Source organism: Neofelis nebulosa, chromosome 3 (genome assembly GCF_028018385.1).
Source record: "Neofelis nebulosa isolate mNeoNeb1 chromosome 3, mNeoNeb1.pri, whole genome shotgun sequence".
Lineage (NCBI taxonomy): Eukaryota > Metazoa > Chordata > Mammalia > Carnivora > Felidae > Neofelis > Neofelis nebulosa.
Genome location: NC_080784.1, coordinates 105,585,682 through 105,604,195, shown reverse-complemented (window position 1 = coordinate 105,604,195; position 18,514 = coordinate 105,585,682). Strand labels below are relative to the sequence as shown.

General features: G+C 36.3%; 1 long non-coding RNA gene across 2 annotated transcripts in view; it reads left to right on the top strand.

Annotated features, from left to right (window-relative positions):
* LOC131507137 (uncharacterized) overlaps positions 1–18,514 on the top strand; it is a 51,048-nt gene that overhangs the window by 19,614 nt on the left and 12,920 nt on the right. Inside the window, exons 3-4 of one of the 2 annotated variants that reach the window (XR_009259353.1) lie at positions 1,865–1,948; positions 13,565–13,630. This is a non-coding gene — a long non-coding RNA (uncharacterized LOC131507137). Of the gene's footprint in view, positions 1–1,864; positions 1,949–13,564; positions 13,631–18,514 lie in introns of those variants that run through there. The other variant, XR_009259354.1, reaches the window with a different exon arrangement.

Sequence of the window (18,514 nt, the reverse complement as noted above, 5' to 3'; positions counted from 1 at the left end):
GTCTTTCTAAATCACACAATTCTTAAAAACTTTCAGTCTAATGGGGCACCTGAGTGGCTCAGTCGGTTAAGTGTCTGACTTCGACTCAGGTCATGATCTCACGGTTTGTGAGTTTGAGCCCCACATCGGGCTCCCTGCTGTCAGCATAGAGCCCACGTCAGATCTTCTGTCCCCCTCTCTCTGCCATTCCTCATTCTTTCTCTCTCAAAATAAATAAGTAAACTTACACACACACACACACACACACACACACACACACACACACACACAAAGCCTTTTAGTCTGACACTGTAAGTAGTCATAATTATCATCAAAGAACTCTCCATAACTTCTTCTGTTTTGCTTACCTTCATCATTTACTTGCTGTGTAGGCAACAGAACCCTCTGGGATTCATTTGCATCTGCTGCTAGAGACCCTTTGACTGGAGTGGACCATGTGAAAAGATGCAGTTTTTCTCTCTAGAAAGGGCTTCCTCCACCCCCCACATTCTGCAACTGTATGGTGCTCATCCCAAGAACAGTGACTATATACTTGAGGGTCCCAGAGCTGGTGACACACATCTCAGAAGCAGACAAGGCCCAGCAAGCAGCCACATGTTAAGGCCATGCCACACATCTGCCGTTGGACCTTAAAATGCAAGCTTGAATTGTGTCTTGACTCAAAGACACAATAAAAGCTGCAAATATTATTACATTCAACAATGCCTAAAAATATGTAATCCCTGCCTCAGCCACACCTGCAAGTTCAGCCAGCACTGTCGAAAGAATCTCAAGTTACTTGCCCGACTCCATGTCTCACCCAGGATCCAAAGCTCACTTAGCTCAATACACTAAATCCCAGCCCTGATCAAAACACTGATTTCCGGTGTAATTTTGCCCCCTCCCTCATCCATCTCTTACTTAATTCTCAAGGTTTCTTGCCCATTTACCAAGGTGTTGGGGTTTACTGGATCAATAAGTACTACTCCTTTGTCCTTACCCTAAGTCTGGAACCAATCCAGAGACAGATGCAGGATTTTGAAAGAAGAAAATAATCACTTAATATATCACTTTTATTAAAGAGAAAGCTGAATTTTAGAATCAGAGTATTCCAGCATAGGCATTTTAAATTGACTCTTAGGCTCTGGATTCCATATGTTCATTGAGAAGTATTTCTACCTTTCTTAACCCCAAAATGTAATTTATTCTTCTCATAGTATAAGCCTTCCCTAATTGTTATTTATTCATTCATAAATTGTTATTTATTCATTAAACTACTTCTACCTGAGTAAAATAACAATTTGGATTTCTTATAATCTATGCCAAACAGGTATATGCACCTCTAATTTAGACAGGCACAAGCTCCTTCTTATGGCAGAAAACTGTCTATCACAGAAAGTTGACCCCAATGTATACTTTCCAAGGTCAGGTCGCCTCTGAGAGAGGAGCGGTCTATATTGAACCAATAAATTCATTCTCCTAAAATTCTCAATCAGGTAAGTCACTCTTCATCTGGTTGGAACAACAGTCAGGTTCCTACAATGGATAAATTTCCACATGCAACCTAAACCAAGATAAATGGAGCTCTCCTCCCGATAGATATATTCTCTATCAGTATGTGAGAGGTAATTTCAGCAACCTTCCCCCAATCTTAACTCTGGGATAATCAGCATAAAGGTAACTAATTCAGTAGATTGAGCAGACCTCAGAGGAAGGTACCAGGAACACATCTAGTCTCATCCCTGAAAAGAAATGACAGTTGATGATATTCTATATATATATAACCTACCAGTCAGTGGAAAAGTTCAAATTTATGTAACAGAAGGTTTAGTTAGAAAGGTCAAAGCAAATTTCCTGCCACTTGACTCTCATTTGTTTTCTCCAGTTTGAATTCCAGAAAAAGAAATGGGAATAACGAGTTAGCATTCTTCATGCCACTAAGGAATCTTCCTTCCAAATTATGTGGAAGGTAGGTATAACTTGGAGAAAATGTTCTTATTTTATGAGGCATTGACATATCTATCTTATATTTATCATTTTCTTTAGAGATAATTTAAAAATTGTTTAAGAATGTTTGAAAATCATGACAAAAAGAAGAACCATTGGTTATACTTGGAAAGAAATATTACAATTTAAAATATAATGTGGTCCATAACAAGATGTATTAATTTACATTTTTAAATAACTGATTGTGGCATTTGAAGTGATTGTAATATAATAGGTAAAGAGAAAATTATATTATTGTAAATATAATTCAGTCTATTAGGAGCAAGAAATTAATATCATAAAATTCCAAAATTAATTGGTTATATCAGATATATACAATTCCTTTTCCCCATTTTAAAAAATCTAATAGATTGTTAATCTAATAGTTTAATTTATTGGAATTTCATTTTACTTCCTTTTGTCAGTTTACTATAACTCTCTGCTATTTATTTTTGGGGTTATTTCAGAGTATATATTATACATCTGTAACCTCTCACAGTCTACCTCTAAGTGATATTCTAATACCTCACATATAGAATAAGAACTTTGGATATTGTGTCCTTCCATTACTTCCCTGTCTGTCTTTGTGCTATTGCTGTCATACATTTTACTTATACATATGTTATTAAGCCCCTGATACATTGTTGTCATTTTTTACTTTGAGTAGTTGATTGTATTTTTAAAGTATTAAGTAATAATTTAAAAAACTTGAAATGAGAGTGACCTGGGCAAAATCCTGAAAGGGGAATAAAGCTTGATATTATTCAATATACAGTGTGATTAATACAGTGATGTGGGATTGTGTCACAAAATGAGATCTCAGATATAGGCAGGAACCAAATTGTTATGGACCTGTGGGTTTTGGTTAAAAAATTTGACCTTTTATTCTGTTTCTGATGATAAATAAAGGATTTCTGTTTTTAAAAGATCATTTGGGGTACCTGGATGTGGCTCAGTCAGTTAAGGGTCTGATTCTTGACTTCGACTCTGGTCATGATCCCACGGTTGTGGGATCGAGGCTCAGTCTCCATGCTCAGCGAGGAGCTGATTCATTCTCTCTCTCTCTCTCTCTCTCTCCCTCCCTCCCTCCCTCCCTCCCTTTTTCCCTCTGTTCCCCCTGCCCCCCACTTGCACACGTGTGCACCTCTCTAAAAAAATTTAAAAAAATAATAAGAAAAGATCATTTAGGCTGCTGCATAAAAGAGATTATAGAAAGCAGAAGCAGAAGCTCATGGACTATTGAGGTAGTTCATAAGATGGTGTTATTACACTAGGGTGGAGATGAAGTGAAGTAGATGAACTTGGGGTATATTTTGGAGACAGAACTCAGATTTTGATATTAGACTGAAGTTAGAATTCTGCATCTTGTCATATGACTTTGGAAATTTTTTTAAAAAAGTTTTCTTATATTTATTCTCACCTGCAGAATGGGGATTATAGGAAGTTTAAAACAACGCATAAAATGTAAGATTTATACCACGATGTCTGGCATGTAGTAGGTACTCAGTATGTAGTAGCTGTCATTCGTATCATGTCATCGTAGTCCATAACTGATTTTCCTGTGTCCCGTGCTCTCTTCACACAAACATATCTCCACAGGGCCACTGGAACTATATTTTTATAAGTTACAGATGATAGCAATCCTTTGCTTAAGACGCCCCTGCAAGTCCTTCTGATTACTATGAACTTCGTGGCACATACCAACGACATTATTTGTCTTTGCATCCTCATTTCTCACACCATTGTTCCCCCAGTTACTCTTGGCTCCAGAGCAGTGCTTCTCAAATTTTCATGTGGCTACAGCTTTCCAGGGCATCTTGTTAAAATGCAGACCCTGATTCTGGAGATCTGGGTGAGGCTTGAGGTTCAGCATTTCTAATAAGCTCCCAGGGATGCTTTTCTGCTGGTCGCTGGACCACACTTTGAGAATCATAGCAGTAGAGTACACAACGTTCCTGCAAGCTTATTTTGGGTTTCTGTAATTTTGGCTTTTCTCATCAGTCTGATCTTACTGTCTCCAGAGTGACCTTTCCTTATTTCTCAGCTTCATGAAATCATTCTCATCTTTCAAGGACGATGTAGCTCAAAGGTCACTTCCTCTATGAAATTTTCTTCAAACACCCATTACATTCACCACTACAGCTTCCCAACTGTTTGCTTTCCCCCTTCTCCATAGTATTTTGTAAATAGCTTTTATCACAGCACGTATTATTTTGCACTGCAGCTGATATTAGATTGTCGTCTTCGTTGTTGGACAGAGCTCTTTGAGGTCAAGCGCTGTGACTCTGTTTCTCAATAAGTTGCACAGCTCCTTGAACAAAGGGCACCTGCTCACTAGCTATTTCTGGAATAAATTAAACTGTGATGTGTACTTCTGAAAAGTGGTGAATCGCTCTGTATAGCAAATATTATTCCAAGTAAATAAAAAAGTTGTTGTTGTTTTAGCTCAAACTACTGATCTTGCATTTCTTTATGTAAAATAATCCTACCCTTCTTAGATTTTCTTCACTGTTGTAGCTGGTCATCCAAAGCAATTATATATCCATAATCTGTATCTATTAATTCTTAACAGAGCAATCTATCTTTTCCAGGTTGGAAAGCCTCAGACTTTTTCTTAGCTAATGTCAAGCTAAAAATTTATAAATATTATATGCACTATGACTAATAATTTCATGATTTATTTTAACTGTGCTACCGGAGGGTAACATTTTTGCCTGAAGCTGGTAAGGAATGAGAAAAAGAATGGGAATATAACTGCCTTTTTAACATTTAAATAAAATAAAGAAAGAGTAGGAATGCTATTTATCTTTTAATATTGATAACCAAATCCCCCCCAAAAGTTCATTTCAAACTTTAACAAAAATTCTATTTACCTTATGGAAAAATTTAGAAATCACAGTGGATGAAAAGTGTCTTCTGGGCATGCAGGGCAGTGTAATTACTTCCATTTCTCAAGAATTCTTTAGGCTTTATGAAATTTTCTCAGAGAGAAATCAGGTTTGTCTTCTGCTCCCTGACACACCCTCACCCCACCAGTTCCCAACCAGGGAAAAATCTCTTTGAAGTCAATTAGATCTCCTTGCTTACATAGTAACATAAAATGGGAACAATTCCTAAAATGGCAAAGCTACAGATAATGTAGAGCTCTCAGCAGATTGGACAGAGGAATTGTGTTTTCCATATGCCCAGCCCTTGGTGTTGCTGATTTCAGTTAAGTAGACTTTCAAATTTTAATTTACATAACATTAACACTTTTCCCTGAGAATCGACAGTTTTATGGAGACATTTCCTTGTCTGTTCTCATGAAATTAAAAAAAAAAAAATCCACAGGGCATTCATTAACACTTCTAAAAGTGACAGGCTGTGTCTTTATGCCATTTTCATTTGCACTGCTTCTGATCTTGCCATCACTAATTAAAAAAGGGAATTTAGGGTAATGTAAACAATGCTTTTTGGCCATACTAACAGCTATTTCTTGTCTGATAAAGGAGAAAAGTCTATAAGGGCTCTTGGATAAAGGATAAGGATATTTTCTTTATGACTTGGTTCTCAAGAGGCCTTGTAGTCTATGATGTTTGAGATCACACCCTTGGGAAACTTTCTTTTAAGTGTAGCTTCTATTACCTGTCATTCTGTGGTTGCCTCAGACCAGGAGGATACCCTTAAGTCAATCACTTTGGAGGGAAGGTAGGATTTAAATTGGGTCTTGAAATAGGATTATAATGTTATTATTTATATGTTTATTTACTTAATTATTTATTTTTGAGAGAGAAGGTACAAGTTAAGTGAGGGCGAGAGAGAGAGAGAAGCAGGGCTCACCCAAAGTGGGGCTTGAGCTCAGCCCATGCAGGGCTCAAGCTCAGGAACTGTGAGACCATGACCTGAGCTGGAGTCAGATGCTTATAACCAACTGAACCTCCCACCGCCTCTGAATATAATTTTAATGTAAGAAGGGGAGGTGGTTGGTTATGCTTGCTTAAGAAAGAATTGTCAGCTGAAACCTCAAAGATACAGAGAAGGCAGTAATATTTCAGGAGCAGCTCAATGATCAGCTTTGTTAGATAGTGATAGATAATTGAAAAAAGAAGCTTGAGACCAGATTGTTGAGAGACTTCAATTTGGAGCAAGTTGTTTGGACTTTATTCAGTATGTATTGAGGCTAATAAAGAGTTCTTTTAAATGGCAGGATAATAGCCATATTAAATTTGGATGGGCATAGGTATGACATATCCTGGGACAGCAGTGAGGCAAGGAGGAAAATGCAGTAGAAACAGCTTTGGCAAGCTGACCCCCATGTATTGTCTGGTCCATGGAAGCATACAAGTTCCATCAGTAAATGGACAATTGTATGGATTTTATGTATTATATATGGAGAATTAGTGCGGTTTGGAGAGGTGAGGTTCAAAGCCCATGGCCAAGAAAGAATTCTTGAGACGTCTTCAGTGCAAAAAGGAGGTTTCATTAAAGCATAGGGGACATGACCTGTGGACAGAAAGAGCGCGCACTGGGGTTGTGACTGGTGACTGATTATGTACTTTCAGGTTGGGAGTGGGTTAGGGATAGTGTAAGTCGCTAAGGAATTTGGAAACAAGGGGAAACTTGAGGGGCTAGCTGTTGTTAAGATAAGGTCATTTATTACTGTAGTAAAACCTTAGTCATGAGTCCCTTCAGATGTTTATTAGTGGGCAATATGTTTGTAGGATGATTGCTAACATGTACCTTGAGGAGGTAGAGATAAAGGAAATTTCCAAAGGGATTTTCATATGCTAAAGAAGACTCACAGGATCCTGGGGGGTCTGGTTAGGATTGCCTTTTGGGGCATCTGGGTGGCTCAGTGGGTTGAGCATCTGACTTCAGCTCAGGCTCAGGTCATGATCTCACAGTCTGTGAGTTTGAGCCCCACCTCAGGCTTGCTGCTTTCAGAGCATAGCCCGCTTGGGATCTTCTGTCCCCCTCTCTCTCTGTCCCTTCCTCACTCATGCTTCTTTTCAAAAATAAATTTACAAAAATTGCCCTTTGCCCTTAGCAAAGTGCCAACATGGAGGCAGCTGAGCTCTCAAAGGAAAATCAGTCTGCCTGCCTCAAGGATTTGTCAAGGGGCTGCCAGTTGTAAGGAAATTTAATTTTTTTTCTTCTGCCTTTGTTTCCTACATCAGAGTAGCAATAAAGAATATTAAATAGCAATTTTTGGAAGTCAGGAAAATCAGAGTGCATGCCTCCACATCTTCCCATATCCTCTGCCAGAGGCGGACAAGTTCAGAGTGTAGTAATCAGGTAAAGAAGAGGGCTTATCATAATTGAGGCAAAGGACTAAGGAACCCTTGTGACTTGCTGAAGTTCAAAATAGCATCCCAATTCTACAGTTTGTGTAGGGGTGGTATGAAATAGGGTAAACGTGGGGCTGGAATTCTAGGCCAGTTAATCTGACAGAAAGTAGAGAGGGAGATAGAGCCAGACACTCAGTCTAATGGATTAGGCCAACAGGATCTGGCTACCTGATCACCACAGGCTTATTACTCATCCGTTCATTGGACCCTAGGTTTGGTTGGTGAAGGAGGTTATATGTCAAGGAAATCCAGCTGTCAGTGCTAGATCATTAGATCTGGAGAGGCCAATCTGATAGTGGTATTGAGGTTTCAAACTGCTATGGAGCAGTCTAGTCAGACTGGTTAGAAAAAAAAAAAAGAGAGAGAGGAGACACATATTGTAAATGTCAGGAATAAGAGAAGTGACATCACTACAGATTATACAGATATTTAAAAGGATAATAGGGAAGAAGACATATAAATGGACAACAGGTAATGAAAAGGTGCTCAACATCATTAATAATGAGGAAAATGTGAACCAAAACCACAGTGACCTCACACTTGTTACAATGGTTGTTATCAAAAAGACAGGAAATAACAAATGCTAGCAAGGATGTGGCAAAAAGGGAACCCTCATGCATTGTTGGTGGGAATGTAAATTGGTGAAGCCATTTTGGAGAATAGTGTGGAAGTTCCTCAAAATATTGAAAATAGAACTACCATATGATCCAGCAGTTCTAATCTCTGGGTATATATCCAAAAGAGATGAAAACACCAACTTGAAAAGATATATGCACCCCTGTGTTCATTGTAGCATTATGGAATATATGGAAACTTCCTAAGTGTCTATGGAAGGATGAATAAAGAAGATGTAGTGTATATGTCTCTATATGTATGTGCACATATATATATATATATATGTGTGTGTGTGTGTGTGTGTGTATATATATATACATATATATATATATATACACACACACACACACACACACATATATATATATATATAGCATTATGTAGTACTATACATTATGTAGTAATGAATATTACTCAACCATAAAAAATAATGAAATCTTGTCATTTGCAACAACATAGATGGACCATGAAGGCATTATGCTAAGTGAAATAAGACTGGCAGAGAAAGACATACACTGTATGATTTAATTTATATGAGGAATCTAAAAAGCAAAACAAAAAAACCCCTAAACTAAATCCATAAATATAGAGAAAAGATTGGTGGTTGCCAGATGTTGGGGGGGGGGTGGAATAGTTGGAAGCGGTTAAAAGGTATAAACTAGTTATATATAAGCCCTGGGGATGTAATGTATAGCATGGTGACTGTAGTTAATAATACTATACTGTTTATTTGAAAGTTGCTGAGAGTAAATCTTAAAAGTTCTCATCACAAGAGAAAAATTGTACCTAGGTATGGTGATAAACGTTAATTAAGCTTATTGTGGTGGTCATTCATATGCATGAATATATGCATATATCGAATCATTATGTTGTAAACCTAAAACTAATACAGTGTTATATGTCATTTTTATCTCAATAAAGAAAGATAATAGAGGAATATTATGTATAATTTCATGTTAATAATTAAGATAACTTAATTGATGTAGAAAAATTTCTTGAAAGACATAAACTATCAAAGAAAATTTTAAAAAATCAATTACAGCAATATAAAGAAGTGATACTATGTCATGACCAAGATAAACCCAGGAATGCAAGGTTAGTTTAACATTTGAAAATCTCTCAATGTAATAACCAAAGATAAGCTCAATATATGCAGAAAAACATTTGACAAAATCCAATGTCCAATCTTTCAGAAAGCTAAGAATAAAAGAGAACTTCCTTAACCTGCTAAAGAATTATTAAAAAACTTATAATTAAAATTATATTCCATGATGAAAGACTGGGTATTTTCTTCTCTAAGATCAGGAAAAAGTGAAGGTTGTCTGCTTTCACCACTTACATTCAATATTGTAGGTTCTAGACAGCACAATAAAGGGAGAAAAAAACCCTCCTCAAATCCAGAGGCCTACAGAATGAGAAGAGGTAAAATTGTCTTTATTGACAAATGGCAAGATTGTCTCCATAGAAGATCCAATTGAATCTACAAAAACTTATTCAAACTAATAAGTGGATTTTGCAAGCTTATACGACACAAAATCAATACACAAAAAATCAATTATAAAATGGCCTCTACCAGTACAGTTTTGCTAAATTGAATTGTTTTAGGATTAGTTGAAAGTCAGGTACCTCCCTATTTGTATATATCACTTTTTCATGGATACCAAGCTGTTAACATCCATATAGAGACTAAAATCTACTTTGTTTTCTGTCTTGAGTTTATTGCTTGTCCTCTAAAACAGCAGTGATTGAAGTTATACCTACGAAGGACTCTTCAGTTCTTCAACTTTGTTCCATTTATTCTATTCTTTTGTTCTACTTAATTCTTGCATTCCAGGCTATTTTATTGGCAAATATATTACCTCACAAAAATCAAAGACCTCGTCTGATGTGGAGTTTCATAATTTCCTTCAATCTTTTGTCTTAACTTGCTTACTTCACTCAAATATTCTAAATAGCAATATTCCAGGATTTTTTATGTCAGATATTTAGATGAAGAATAGAATTGTAAGAAGTAAATAAAAATTTTATCTGCATTGCATAGTTGTTACCTCTAGACCAATTCCCAGGGTCTGATTTGACACAGGTGGGCCTTAAAAAGTTGGCTGATTTCCAAGACATCTCCTACACAAACATTGACAAAGCAACTGGTTTCAGTGTCATTTATGGTCCATACGAGTGATTATGCTTAACTGACATTAAGAATGTTCTTTTTCTGTATTTCCATCCAAATGGTCCATAAATATGTGACACCCTATCCATGCATTTGAGTGAGAATAGCACTGATTTATTTGTCTGTGTTTTTTAGGATGAGAGAGGAGGTTTTTTTGAGGTTTTTTTGATGGAAACATTTCATATTGTGAAATGATAAAACATGATGGAAAACAATGAGTCAAAGATATGGGTAATTTAGAAGTGTATTTTTCTGAAAGAATAGAAATAAGAAAAGCAACATTTATACCAAGTAATTCATAAATCTACCTATTCTGAACTTCTAAATTTATTTATTTCAGAGAGAGAGAGAATGTGAGCCGAAGAGAGAGGCAGAGGGAGAGAGAGAGATAATCTCAAGCAGGCTCTACACAGTCAGTGTAGAGCCCAATGTGGGGCTTGACCCTGGGATCATGAGCGGAAATCAAGAGTCAGAGGTTCAACTGACTGAGCCACCCAGGAGCCCCAATATACCTATTCTAAAATAGTTTTTCACATTCTTCAACACTGAGAAGAAACTAATGACAACCATTATTATATAGTAAAATGTTATGTAGTGAAGCAAAGGTGTCCCAAGTACTCCAGCTTTCTGATATCACCTACATTTATTTTTTTCTATATCCAAATGTAATAGATGAATTCCCATTTTAAGTATTGTGAGAGGCATACTGCCTTGCTCAATATCTCTACTGATTCTTGGTTTGGGTGGGATAATTTCTGGTCTGCTCTAAATTACTGCTCTTGTATATTTCTCAATTCCTATCATTTTCTTTAGATTCTGTCCTTTTTCTACTCTGCTTCTCTCTTAAGTGTAGGACTCAACCTTGGTTTTTAGTTTCCTCAAGCTATAGTACAACAAGTGTATATATGTAAGTGGCTTAGGTTTGATGGTTAATATAGGAGGATTAAAGACAGAAAGAATTAAAAAAGCAAATTAAATCAGGCCAGTAGTTTTTTTTTTTTAAGTTTATTTATTTTGAGAGAGTGAGTGTGCACACACAAGGAGGGGAGACAGAGAGATAAAGATAGAAAGACAGAGTATTGGGGGGAGGGGCAGAAAGAGAGGAAAAGAGAGAGAATCCAAGTAGACACTGCACTGTCAGTGCAGAGCTCTACATGGGGCTCGAACTCACAAACCAGGAGATCATGACCTGAGCTGAAACCAAGAGTCAGAAGCTCAACCAGCTGAGCCACCCAGGCACCCCCAGGGCATTAGTTCTTAAAAGTCCTCTGGCCGTGTTGACTACTAGAAATTTCTCCTTGGCACCTTTCTTCTTTGTTGTCAGTTTTCTGAATTCCTTTTTTCTCCCTCTGTCAGATCCTTCTGTCATCTCTAGTAATTCAAGTAACTGGCCTCCATATCTCTATCATCTCTTTCCTATCAATGGAAAAAGTGCACAATTTTTTTCTAAATAAACAAAATCAAGATATTTTTCCCCCACATTAGCTGTTTAGTACAAGAAAATACAGAACTCTTCTAGTAAGTAAAACAAGTAATAGAAATGTTTCATTATTTTTTTCATAGATTGAGATGTTGAACAATTTGTGGAGCACACCACATACTGACTTGCTGGCTTGGTATCCAGTTGATTGGATGGATGTATGGTTGTCCTTGTTGACAACAGTGTCGTTCTAATTGATTTGGGTCCGTGCCCGGCAGTTATTATATACTTTGAATATCATCTCAGGCTAAATTATTTTCTTATTTGAACTAAAAGTACACATTAATGTAATTTTATTTTTAGTGTTTTGTAGTTATTATATGTGTTTTCAGTTGACCCATTTTAGGTTGCTTTTCTTTCATGCTTTTAACTAAAGTTTGATAAGACTTACGTTTCTTAAAGAAATAATAAACATATGCATGAAGAAAAATGCCTAGTAAAATGTATTGTTTGCTCTTTCCTTTTTTCCTAATCTTCCTTATTCAAAATCTAGTTGCAAATGATGTGATTTTTCCCAGTGGCAAATGGATCAGAGTCTAGCATTTAAAAACATTTTACATTGAAATTCTCAAAACCTTTTGCCATTTCTGTGTTTCCTACTTTATGAGATATTTGGTAAGTTAAAAAAAATCTCAAAGCTGACCTGAATAATTTTGAAATCTGAAAAACTAAAATTTCAGTGTACATAATATATTTAGGCATACTATTTGTTTAGATTCATCTTGTAGCTGATTTTCTCTGATTCAGGTATAAACTTGCAAAAGTCAGCACCACAATGCCTTAATCATATGTATCATACTAGTCTGACTGCTAGGGTGTTTACTTCAAGAGTATTGCTTGACTCAGTGTTTGTAGTCTCAAAAATTTTGAATCTAATTTCCAGGAATCAGTCCATAACTTGAAATAAGACAATATTTTCTCAAAACAAGCAAACAAACAACCCCAACAAAAACACCATCTCTCCTGGATTTATTTATAACCTCTGAGAAGCAAGGATTTTTTTTTTTTAATCTTGGGGCTATGGGAATAGGATGAGTTCAGTTCTGTGTAAATTTAATAGCTCCTAAGGTGTCAGTAAGTAGATGGTTTTGCTGTAGCTGGTAAAGATGCCAGTCAGTGCTGGCTCCTTTGTGGGTGCTGACATCACTACTACAGTAAAAGAAGCAGCAGGAAGGCCACTGTTTACTTTTTTAAAGTTCTAAATTAACCCTTTGAAGTGAAGTTAACACTTTTCAAATGTCAGATTTACAATTTAAGATGAACAGTGCAGAAATTCCAAGAGCCTACAAGTAATTAGAGCTGAGTGGTAAGCACAGCATAATAGATAGAGTTGTCCAGTCACTATGTTGTACACCTGAAACTAATGTAACAGTGTGTCAACTCTGCTTCCGTGGAGTGGGAGGGCGGGGGTGCTTAGATCTGAAAACCAAATTTCTTTAGTATATCTTAGTTCTTAAGATGCATCATATTTCAAAGATTCTACCATTTACATCTCATTTTACATTTTAACATTTCTGGAAATGGGTTGTGTCTTGTGGTTCTGATATAGTTGTCATTGTTTGTTCACACGCATAAAAACCAGAAGAATAGGGGGACTTGGGTGGTTCAGTCAGTTGAGCATCGGACTCTTGATTTTGGCTCAGGTCATGATCTCATGGTTTGTCAGATCAAGCCCCGCATGGGTTTCCGCACTGGCAGTGTGGAGCCTGTTTGGGATTCTCTTTTGCTCTCTTTCTCTTGATCTGCCCCACCCCTGCTCACATGTGTGTGCACTCTCTCTCTCTCAAAATAATGAACATTAAAAAAAAAAAAAAAAGACCTACGGAATGAAAGTCAGCAACTTGGAATAAAATTGCAGAGACATGATGGCATAGATGATAATACCATGTGGGAAAACATGGTCACCCATGAGTCTAGTTGAAAATATTTGGAAATGTTGGACTTAGGACATGAGTAAGCTTTAGGAATACCCTAACCAACTTGTTTTGTTTATATTTGTTTATATAGACTCAAGAATGACACAAGATAAAAATCTAAGGAAAAAAAAAAACTTAACTAAACTTACTAAGGTTAGTAAGTATTGAAAAGCCCTTTCAAGGGGTGCCTGGGTGGCTCAGTTGGTTGAGCGTCCAGCTTTGGTCTGGTTCATGATCTGGCGGTTCATGGGTTCGAGCCCCGCATCGGGCTCTGTGCTGACAGTTCAGAGCCTGGAACCTGCTTTGGATTCTATGTCTCCCTCTCTCTCTGCCCCTCCCCCGCTCACACTCTGTCTCTCTCAAAAATAAATAAACATTTAAAAAAAAAAAAAAAAAGCCCTTTCAATAAGTACGTAGTTCAAGTTCTGAGTTACAGAAAACATTCTTTTATAACTTGTATAGCAGTATTTTTTTCCTTTCTTTGTGGCACATCCTTACAATCATGGTATTATGATTGTGAAGTGAACATACATTATGAAATGTTAGAATTTTTGAGTTGCTAATTTTAAAGAGGTTTTTATTGTTGTTGTGTCTTTTAAAGGGGTGATATGAATCATATCAAAGGAGGCATTGAAGCATTTCTCAGAGAGATTGAAAAATAAAATTTTAAAGGATTTAAATTTCCTTTCATTCTCATAATTAACATTCTTTTGGAGAACTATTTCCAAATACATTCTTTAAAAGTGAACTTCAAAGTCTAACATTGGGCCATAAGTAAACTTCTCTGTCTTGCTTATTATAGACAATCATCTTTGAGGGTTTTGAAGTTTAGTTTGGAAGAGGATTTAGCACTCTGCAAGTTTATATTTAAGATTGCAATATTGACTGATTATCTTTTAAAAAATGTCATAGGCATAATAAATTGCTTGCAACACTCAATATTTTTCAGAGTGTTTGCCATTACTGTACTTGATGATTGTTATTTAAAAAAATCTCTCTGATCCCCCTTTCTGAAGAGGAAACCAAAATTACTTCTCAATCACTTCACTGTCTAGATATAATCTGTGATTTAATATTGCTAAACCAAGACAGCAACACCTCATTTTCCCAGCATTGCCCAAACAAGATATGTTTCATGTCAGTAAATTTCCCAAATAACTGAAGCATATACATTTAAATGGCAAACCAATTTTTTTTTTTTACTATTTCTGATAGAAATATTTCTACAGCACATCTTTCTGTTATTCTTATATACAGAATACTGAAAAAAATCTCTAAAATTTTGTGTTATGCAGCAATCTCTAGAGAGAAACTGCTTTAGTTGTTGATAGGTCTTTTAGCATAAGTAAAAAATGGAAAAAGAGGAATCAGTTGGGAGAGGTGGACTACACTCAAAACTAAATGGACTTTTGCCTTTGGTAGAACATATGAACCCATTATTGCCACCATCAGTCACAGCAGAGGGCCTGCTCCACCTGGCCCCACAGGCTCCCTCTTGGTTGGGGAGAGGGTGCCGGTGGGGGGGGGGGAGGAGGACGGCGGTATCACCTGCTCAGGTGCCGAACTCTCTCAGATGTGCCCTTTTTTTTTCCTCCAGAGGGGCGGGTGCCTGAGCTTGCTGCCCTATTTGATTGACAGTTCCAACATATTCTCATCAATAACTGAAGCATCACCTCACTCTATGCTAGGAAACCCTAACATACATCTCTACTCTTAATCCCCTCTTTTTAAACTTTAATTTGTATTTCTTGTTCTATTACTGCTTTTTCCTAGAGTATTCCAGTTTGTCATATGCTTGATCTTTAGGCCTCCAGTCTCTTCAATTTCCAGTGTATTAGGTACAGAACTGACTAATCTTCTCAAAGTGAAGTTCCTGTTCAAAAATCTTCAGTGGTTGCCCATTTTTGTTTTTTTGTTTTAAAAATTTTTTCTTATTTTTTTCTTTTTTTACTAAATAATGAAATACAATTACCAGTGGAGGCTGAATTCTGTTTGGTCACATATGGATAAAAGGATTTGTAATTATTTTAACATTAAACACCTAAATCCTTTCTGACCAATCATCTATATGGCAACCTGCTCTAAAATCTCCTTAGGCATTAGGATTGAATGTATCAAATACATCAATTTTAATTTCCATGATAAATTATTGGAAAATTTTCTCTACACACTCTTCTGAAACCACTCAGGAGATTCGTTGACCTTTTGAAACTTATCTACAAATACTGAAGACATACTTGTACATTTTTTGAGCAACTTGAGATATCCCTGAAATTTTTTTTATAAATTCCTTAATCCTTTTTTAAAAAATATTTAAGAAATTAAACATAGTTGAGATGTAGTTCACTTATAACATTGTGTAAGTTTAAGGTATACAGGGTGTTGATTTAATACACTTATATATTGCAAAATGATTATCACCATAGTATTGGCTAATACCTCTGTCCTGTGACATAGTTACTATTTCTTTTTTGTAGTGGGAACACTTAAGATCTACTCTTTCATCAACTTTAAGGTATATAATTAACTATAATAAAATAAATATAAATATATATAAATAATACAAAGTATTATTGCTATAATCATCATGTTCTACATTAGAGTCCCAGAACTTGTTAATCTTGTAAGAAAAGTTTACAGCCTTTAACTAAAACCTTTGTGTTTCCCCCAAACCCCAGCTACTGATAACCACAATTTTGGGTATTTCTTAGTGTGTATTCACTTCTATATTTCATTTTTTGTCACAATTTTAACTGAGATGCTACTATGTGCCAATGTACCAGGTGTTATAGATGTGATGGTACACAAAAACAGATATGATTTTTCCCCTTATCTAGCCTATGGACTAGCCTTTCTTATCACTTTGGGTTGAAATTTATGTTTTCACTGTATATTCTATTTTTAGAACTTGTAGATCGTTTCCTTTGCTGGAGAAAAAAAAATCTATTGTCTGTTAGCCAATTGCTCTCTTCCTCAAGAAGTAGGGTTCTTCTTTTCCTGCCTTTTCTTTTCTCATTGCCTAAAACATGATGGATACCTTATATTGTCCTAAGTATTTTTCACAAGTCTCAGCTTATTTTGAATATAGCACTTTTGACACTGATTTAAAACATACTATGTATATAGCTGTGCATGTTTTTTAACTTTACGGTATATCATATGTGTTTTTCCATTTAATTAAATATATCTTGAAAACATAATATTTATTATCTGTTTAATAGTCCATCTTATTTAGCCATCCCCTATTTTGAGCTATTTGGTTTGAGTCCAATTTTTTTTTCCTGTTCTGCAATTTTAAATAATGCTTCTATGAACATCCTGGTACATAATTCTTTGCCTGTGTTTCTGATTATTTCCTTATGTTGTACTCTTGCCTCCAAATACTGTCCATTTCTTGTGCCCAGGGACTAAGTAGACTGGCTGTTTTTCCAATCTATGTCCCGTGAATATATTTTTCACTCCGTGATCTTTAGAACTTTTTTGATGACTGACCAGATGGAGTGTTGCCCATCTGTGCCTCAAGATCTTCCACAAACCCCCTTAACTTACACTGTTGCAGCAGCCTAAGACCCGTGTAAAGACAGGAGAAGGAAGATAAGGGCCTACACACCTTGCGGGGTGATGATGATGGTAGGAAAGATAAACTCTAGTTGTTTTTCCTGGAGCTGTGCCTGTAGTGTGAGTGTGTGTGTGTGTGTGTGTGTGTGTGTGTGTGTGGTGGGAAGAGAGCAACTGTTGCTGCTTGATATAGACTGAATCGTGTCCCCCTTTCACCCCAGTTCATATGTTGAAGTCATAACCCCTGATATGATGCTATTTGAAGATAGGGCATTTGGGAAGTAATTAGGTTTAGATGAGTTCATGAGGGTGAAGCCTTCATGATGGGATTGGTACCCATATAAGAAGAAACACCTGAGAGTTTGCCTCCCCTCTCTCTACTGTGTGAGGACAGTGAGAAGTCAGCATCTGCAAGCCAGGAAGAGACCTCTCACCAGGAACCCAATCGGCCCACATCTTGATTTTGGACTTCAGAGCCTTCAGAAACGTGAGAAAATAAATTTCTGTTGTTTAAGTCACTCAGTGTATGGTATTTTGTTATGGTAGCCCAACCCAATGTACTGTTGCAGTCAATTTGTTTATGATTCCCTTTGAGTTGGGAAAATGGTGATACACAGATGTTTTAGACTGCTACTGAAGATTAGCCTTAAAAAGCCTGAAACCCCAAACCAAAAAGCTTAGTCAACTACAGTGAAATATTTTGCCTCATTTCTATTAGTACTTCTTTAGTCTTGCTACTTTTTTCTTATTCTCCTTTTCCTTTGTGTAGTGTTACAGGTGTTTAAACTACGTAAACTGTACACGCTATTTCATCTTCAGTCTTTCTGTGGATTTAACCTGTAGTTCACATCAAGAAAGAAGTGACTGATAATCATTTCAAAGAGAGTCTTTTTAAATATCCAGTCATTATATAGGCTATTTTAAATTCTTGGTAACTGAAAAAATAATTGAATATGGAACATTCTTTTTAGCTCCTCCTTTTGGTTATCAATCCCTGTTAAATTATAATATTATAATTTTTCATTTTTATGCAATTTCTAGAATTTAATGTTTCAGTTTTGTTTGTGTGGTGATTGAGGAGGTGACTTACATATTGTCAGTGGATTATAAAGAAGAATTACTTATGTAGAACCATGTTTCTGGCACCTTGTGGCATGGGGTTTTCTTTGTCCGTGTTGACTGTTTTGCCTCATTAGGCATGCTGTTGTAAATGAATTGTTGGATGTAATTCATACCAAGAAATATTTGTCTTCTGTGGCCACTATGTGTTGTGGGGATGTGTGAGCTCAGAAATCTGTCGGGCTGTAAGTTTTCCTTTAGAATGTTTGAAGAGCCCTCAGGTGCTGTTGAAAGTGAAGGATAGGACTATTCTCAGGAAAACAAAGGTTTTTATTACATTTTCTCATGTAATGAGGATATCCAGAGAAAAGAAAAAAACAACAACAACAAAGCAATAAATTCACACATGTAGTGCCATATGCCA